At 51.2% G+C, this 6,418-nt stretch overlaps 1 pseudogene; it reads right to left on the bottom strand.

Annotated features, from left to right (window-relative positions):
* Positions 1-4,320: 4,320 nt before the first annotated feature.
* On the bottom strand, positions 4,321-6,104 carry LOC119951223 (annotated as a pseudogene).
* Positions 6,105-6,418: the final 314 nt, after the last annotated feature.

The following is a 6,418-nucleotide window of genomic DNA, read 5'->3' as shown; positions in this document are numbered from 1 at the left end:
CTTCCTCTGACTTTAAAAATAAATATTTTTATTCTCCTTTTTCACAATTTTTCTCCCGAGTTTACACCCAACAACAATCAAAACCCAACAACAAATAACAACAAATATCTCAAATCCCATAACAGTAACAACGATCCCATCCTCCCACCATGCCCAGACATCAGCCCGCATGTTAACATAAACAAATGACCAAAACAAAAAGGAATCAGGGATTACCCACAGCCATCTTCAACATACACAGCACCCCCCCCCCCCCCCCCCCCCGGACTAATGTACGATGTTAACCAGTTCTTCAAAGTGCATAATAAATAGTGCCCATGAATTGTAGAATCCCTCCGAGCTTCCCCCTCAGTTCAAACTTAACCTTCTCAAGGGTCAAGTATTCCAACAGGTCCCCTTGCCACGCCAGGACACAGGGTGGAGAGGCCGCTCTCCATCCCAGCAGGATCCGCCTTCGGGCGATCAACGAGGCGAAGGCTATGATATCTGCCTCCGCACCCGTTTCCAACCCTGGCTGATCCGACACCCCGAATATGGCCTCCCGGGGACCCGGGTCCAGCTTCACATGCACCACCTTGGAAATGACCCTAAACACCTCCTTCCAGTACTCCCCAAGCTTTGGACAGGACCAGAACATATGAACGTGATTAGCGGGCCCCCCCCCCGTAACGTTCACACACATCCTCTACTCCTTCAAAGAATCGGCTCATCGTCGCCCTCATGAGGTATGCCCTGTACACCACCTTCAGTTGTATCAGCCCCAACCTCGCACACGAGGTGGAGGCATTCACTCTCCGGAGCACCTCACACCAGATCCCCTCCTCTATAACCTCTCCAAATTCTTCCTCCCACTTTGCTTTGATCCCCTCCAGTGGTGCCTTATCCTTTTCCAACATAGCTCCGTATACCGCTGACACTGTCCCCTTCTCCAGTCCACTTGCCGCCAGCACCTCCTCCAACAACGTGGAAGCCGGTTCCTCCGGGAAACTCTGTATCTCCTTCCTGGCAAAGTCCCGAACCTGCATATACCTAAACCCTTCTCCCTGCTCCAGCCCATACCTCGCTTCCAGCTCCCTCTTCCCATTTCCGAAAGGTTCCGTCCCATCTCCCTGGCTCACATCTGTGGTTCTCCCATATCGGCATTTCCCTCGACCCTGCCCCCAACCTGAAGTGTTGGCGAAACTGCTTCCAGATTTTCAATGAAGCTATTACTACCAGACTCCCTGAGTATTTCCCCGGAGCTATCGGGAGCGGGGCCGTTGCCAGTGCCTTAAGCCCCGACCCCCTGCACGAACTCTCCTCCATTCTGACCCACTGGGAATCAAGCCCTCTGACACAGCTCTGCACCTTCTCCACATTCGTCACCCAGTCGTAGTATATCAGGTTCGGGAGACCCAAACCCCCTGCCTGCCTTCCCCTCTGTAGCAGTACCTTCCTCACTCTGGCCACCTTACCTCCCCATATAAATGAGGTAATCCTCCCCTCAATCTCCCTGAAAAAGGACTTTGGCAGGAAAATCAGTAGGGATTGAAAAATAAACAGAAATCGCAGCAACACATTCATTTTAACCGCCTGCACCCGACCTGCCAGTGACAGAGGGAGACCATCCCACCTCGCCAGGTCGGCTTTCACTCTCCCCACCAAACTAGTGATGTTGTACCTGCGAAGCCTTCCCCACTCCCGGGCAACCTGCACCCCCAAATACCTAAAGTGAGTCCCTGCCCTACGGAATGGCAGCCCCACCACCCCTGCCCCCACCCCCGGTCAAGACACCACAAAATACTCACTCTTGTCCAAGTTCAGCTTGTACCCAGAGAAAGACCCAAATACCTGCAGCAACTCCAATATTCCTATCGACGCGCTCGGCTCCGACACATACAGCAGCAAGTCGTCGGCATACAAGGACACCCTATGCTCTATCCCCCCCCTCACTATTCCTTTCCATGCTCCCGAACTTCTTAATGTGATGGCCAATGGCTCAATCGCAAGCACAAACAGCAGGGGGTACATAGGACATCCCTGCCTCGTCCCACGGTGGAGAGAGAAGTATCTCGAACTGATATTGTTCATGCGGACACTCACCTTTGGCTCCTTATATAATAACTTTACCCAGTTCACAAATCTTGGTCCAATCCCAAACCGTTCCAGCACTGCCATCAGGTACCCCCATTCCACCCGATCAAACGCCGTCTCGGCGTCCAGTGCCACCACCACCTCTGTTTCCTTCCCTTCCGCCGGTGCCATAACAACGTTCAAGACCCTCCTAATATTCGAAAACAGCTGCCTCCCTTTCACGAACCCTGTCTAATCCTCACCTATCATCTTCGGGAGGCACCTCTCCAGTCTACCCGCCAGTACCTTTGCCAATACCTTTGCGTCCACATTAAGAAGTGAAATGGGCCTATATGACCCACACTCCGTCGGATCCTTATCCTTTTTGAGCAACAGGGAAATCGATGCCTGCCCCAAGGTTTGCGGCAGCACTCCCTTCCCTATCGCCTCGTCAAACATCCCTACCATCAGGGGTGCCAACTTATCCTTACATTGTTTATAATATTTCACCGGAAACCCATCCGACCCTGCCATCTTCCCCGACTGCATCCTCCCAATCGCGTCTTTTATCTCCTGCTCCAGTATTGCTCCTTCTAATGTAGCCTTGTCTCCCTCCCCTAGCCTCGGGTACCCCAACCCATCTAGAAATTCCCGCCTCTCACGGTCTCCCCCGGGTGGCTCCGACCTGAGCAACCTCTCGTAGAATTCCTCAAAAACACTGTTAATCCGCTCCGGAGCCACCACCAATTTCCCGGACCTATCCTTTACCTGAAGAATTTCCCTTGCTGCTGCCTCCCTCTGGAGCTGACCGGCTTACATACGCCCTGCCTTGTCTCCATGTTCATAAACTGCACCCCTTGCTCGCCTCAGTTGGCGCACCGCCTTCCTGGTGGATAGTCGGTCGAAGCTTGCCTGTTGTTCCTTCCTCTTTCCCAGCATCGCTGGTTCCCCATCCTCCTCATAACTCCTATCTACCTCCAACATCTCATCTATTAGCATCTGCCGCTCCAGCCTCTCCTCCTTGTCCACCCTGGCCATAAACAAAATTACCTCACCCCTCACTACCGCATTTAGAGCCTTCCAGACGACTGCCATTGACACCTCACCCATACAGTTGAATCTTACATATTCCTTAATTACCTTTTCAATTTTTTCACAGAATATTTGGTTCCCCAAAAGCCCTACATCCAGTTTCCACCCCGGCCTCTGCACTACCCCCTTCTCCAGCACCATATCCACCCAATATGGCGCGTGATCTGACACAGCAATTGCAGAGTATTCCGACCCCCTGACTCCAGCCAACAAAGCCTTTCCCACCACAAAAAGTCAATCCGCGGGAATACCCTATGGACTGCTGAAAAAAACGAGTACTCCCGTTCCCCTGGGTGTAGGAACCTCCAAGGGTCCACCCCTCCCATTTCCACCATTAGCCCAGCTAGCGCCTTTGCCCCCCCCCCCCCCCCCCCCCCCGATGGGACCAACGAGCGCGTCTGTGATCTGTCCAACCGTGGCTCCTGCACCAGGTTCCAGTCCGCCCCCCCACAATCAGCTTGCGTGTGTCCAAGTCAGGAATGGCTCAAAGCCGCCCAGTAATAGTTAATAAAATTCGGAAGGGCCAAGCAAAAGTTTGCCATCTGAGGTCGGAAGAGGGTTTCCACAAAACGTGGGAGCCGTTCACTTGGTTGTTCCAAGACCTGTTTGTAGCCAACAGCTGAGAAGACAAAGAACAGGAGAAGGCAGTCATGACACAGTAAGGAAGGTGGGGGGTTGTGGGATAGGGGAATGAGAGGGGGGCAGGGAGACATGGAACCCAATCATGTCCAACAAAAGAAGCATGAGAAACAGGGGCAGGAGGGGCAGGTGAGGAGAAAAAGGGAGGGTGGGTCGGGGCAACAACCGGAACGAAAATAAACAGTGGGGAACGAAAAACAGGAAACCACAACCACCACTGTGAATAATGCAAGAGAAAGAGCAACCGTGTATGTATGTACACACTGATCCTTCTTCTGTATACCACAAAAAACTCAATAGAGAGAGCGAGCCCCTGGTAAATATGTAATAATTCCTTAAATATTAGCTATTCTATGTCTCCCATCAGTTTCCTAGTCCACCGTAGACAACTTGCCCCTCGTACCCTGATGGCATTCTTCTGTGAGCAACACCCAGATAAATTAAACAAAGAAACCCATGTAACCATCATGGCCCATCTTCATGGCAATATGGCAGGATTTTGGGGAATCCAAACAGAAATGCAAACTGAATATCTTCTCACTTGCGAAACATCCTTTTATTCTGTGATCCTTATGAAATTTGAAACGAGGTATTCCAACAAGACAAAGAGAATCAGCCCACTGGAGGCAAAGCTGTGAGACCGGCCAGTCCAGCAGAAAGAAACCATCGGACCCTCCCCATTGACCAACTGACAGAATGAACAAACTGCAGTGCTGGATGTAACTGAGAGCAGAAACAATAACAGCAGAATCCAACCCCTGTATTCACTGGTCAATTTACTGGTGTCTCAGCAGATGCAATGAATTATGCTTTCCCTTCCCACATTGAGAGGAGGTGACTGGCCTCTACCCAGTGTGAACTCGCTGGTGACTCTGCAGGCTGGATAACTGGGTGAATCCCTTCCCACACTGAGAGCAGGTGAACGGCCTCTCCCCAGTGTGAACTCGCTGGTGTGTCTGCAGGTTGGATAAGCGAGTGAATCCTTTCTCACACACAGAGCAGGTGAATGGCCTCTCCCCAGTATGATCTCGCTGGTGCACCTTCAGACTAGATAAGCGAGTGAATCGCATCCCACACTGAGAGCAGGTGAATGGCTTCTCGCCAGTGTGAACATGCTGATGTGTCTTCAGATTAGATAACCGAGTGAATCCTTTCTCACACACAGAGCAGGTGAATGGCCTCTCCAATGTGTGAACTCGCTGGTGTATCTTCAGACTAGATAAGTGAATGAATCCCTTCCCACACTGAGAGCAGGTGAATGGCTTCTCGCCAGTGTGAACTTGCTGATGTGTCTTCAGATTAGATAACCGAGTGAATCCTTTCTCACACACAGAGCAGGTGAATGGCCTCTCCCCAATGTGAACTCGCTGGTGTGACTGCAGGTGAGATAACCGAGCAAATCCTTTCTCACACACAGAGCAGGTGAACGGCTTGTCCCCAGTGTGAACTTGCTGGTGTATCTTCAGACTAGATAACCGAGTGAATCCTTTCTCACACACAGAGCAGGTGAATGGCCTCTCCCCAGTGTGAACTCGCTGGTGTATCTTCAGACTAGATAAGTGAGTAAATCGCATCCCACACCAAGAACAAATGAATGGCTTCTCCCCAGTGTGAACTTGCTGGTGTTTCCGCAGGTTGGATGAATATCTGAATCCCTTTCAACACTGAAAGCAGGTGAACGGCCTCTCCCCAGTGTGAACTCGCCCGTGTTTCTTCAGGCTGGATAAATGTCCAAATCTTTTCCCACACTGAGAGCAGGTGAATGGTTTCTCCCCAGTGTGAACTCGCTGATGTATCCGCAGGGTGTACAACTGACTGAATCCCTTCCCACACTGAGAGCAGGTGAATGGCCTCTCCCCAGTGTGACCTCGCTGATGTGACTTCAGACTGGATAACTGTCTAAATCTCTTCCCACACTGTAAGCAGATGAACAGCTTCTCCCCAGTGTGAATTCGCTGGTGTGACATCAGGCTGGAGATTTGACTGAATCCCTTCCCACACTGAGTGCAGGTGAATGGCTTCTCACCAGTGTGAACTCGCTGGTGTATCCGCAGGGCATATAACCGACTGAATCCCTTCCCACACTGGGAGCAGGTGAACGGCCTCTCCCCAGTGTGAATTCGCTGATGTATCCGCAGGTCGGATAACCGACTGAATCCCTTCCCACACTGAGTGCAGTTGAACGGCCTCTCCCCAGTGTGAAGTCGCTGATGTGACTGCTGGGTGGATAACTGAGAGAATCCCTTCCCACAGACACAGCAGGTGAACGGCCTGTCCCCAGTGTGAATGCGTCGATGAATCTCCAGCTGAGATGGGATTCTGAATCCCTTTCCACAGTCCCCACATTTCCACGGTTTCTCCATGTTTTGGTTGTCCTCGTGTCTCTCCAGGTTAGACAATCAGTTGAAGCCTCATCCACACACAGAACACATGTACGGTCTCTCCCCGCTGTGAATGGTGTGATGTTTTTTCAGGCTGTGTAACTGGTTAAAGCTCTTTCCATATTCAGTGCTCTGGAACACTCTCACTCAGGTGTGTGTGTCTCGGTGCTTTTCCAGTCACACGGATGGTTTAAATGTTTTGATGCTGACAGATCGGATATACATTAATTCTTCTGGATTCAAAGGCCGATGAT

Source organism: Scyliorhinus canicula, chromosome 17, assembly GCF_902713615.1.
Source record: "Scyliorhinus canicula chromosome 17, sScyCan1.1, whole genome shotgun sequence".
NCBI lineage: Eukaryota > Metazoa > Chordata > Chondrichthyes > Carcharhiniformes > Scyliorhinidae > Scyliorhinus > Scyliorhinus canicula.
Note: the sequence above shows the minus strand (reverse complement) of the source record. Positions and strands in the feature narration are given on the sequence as shown.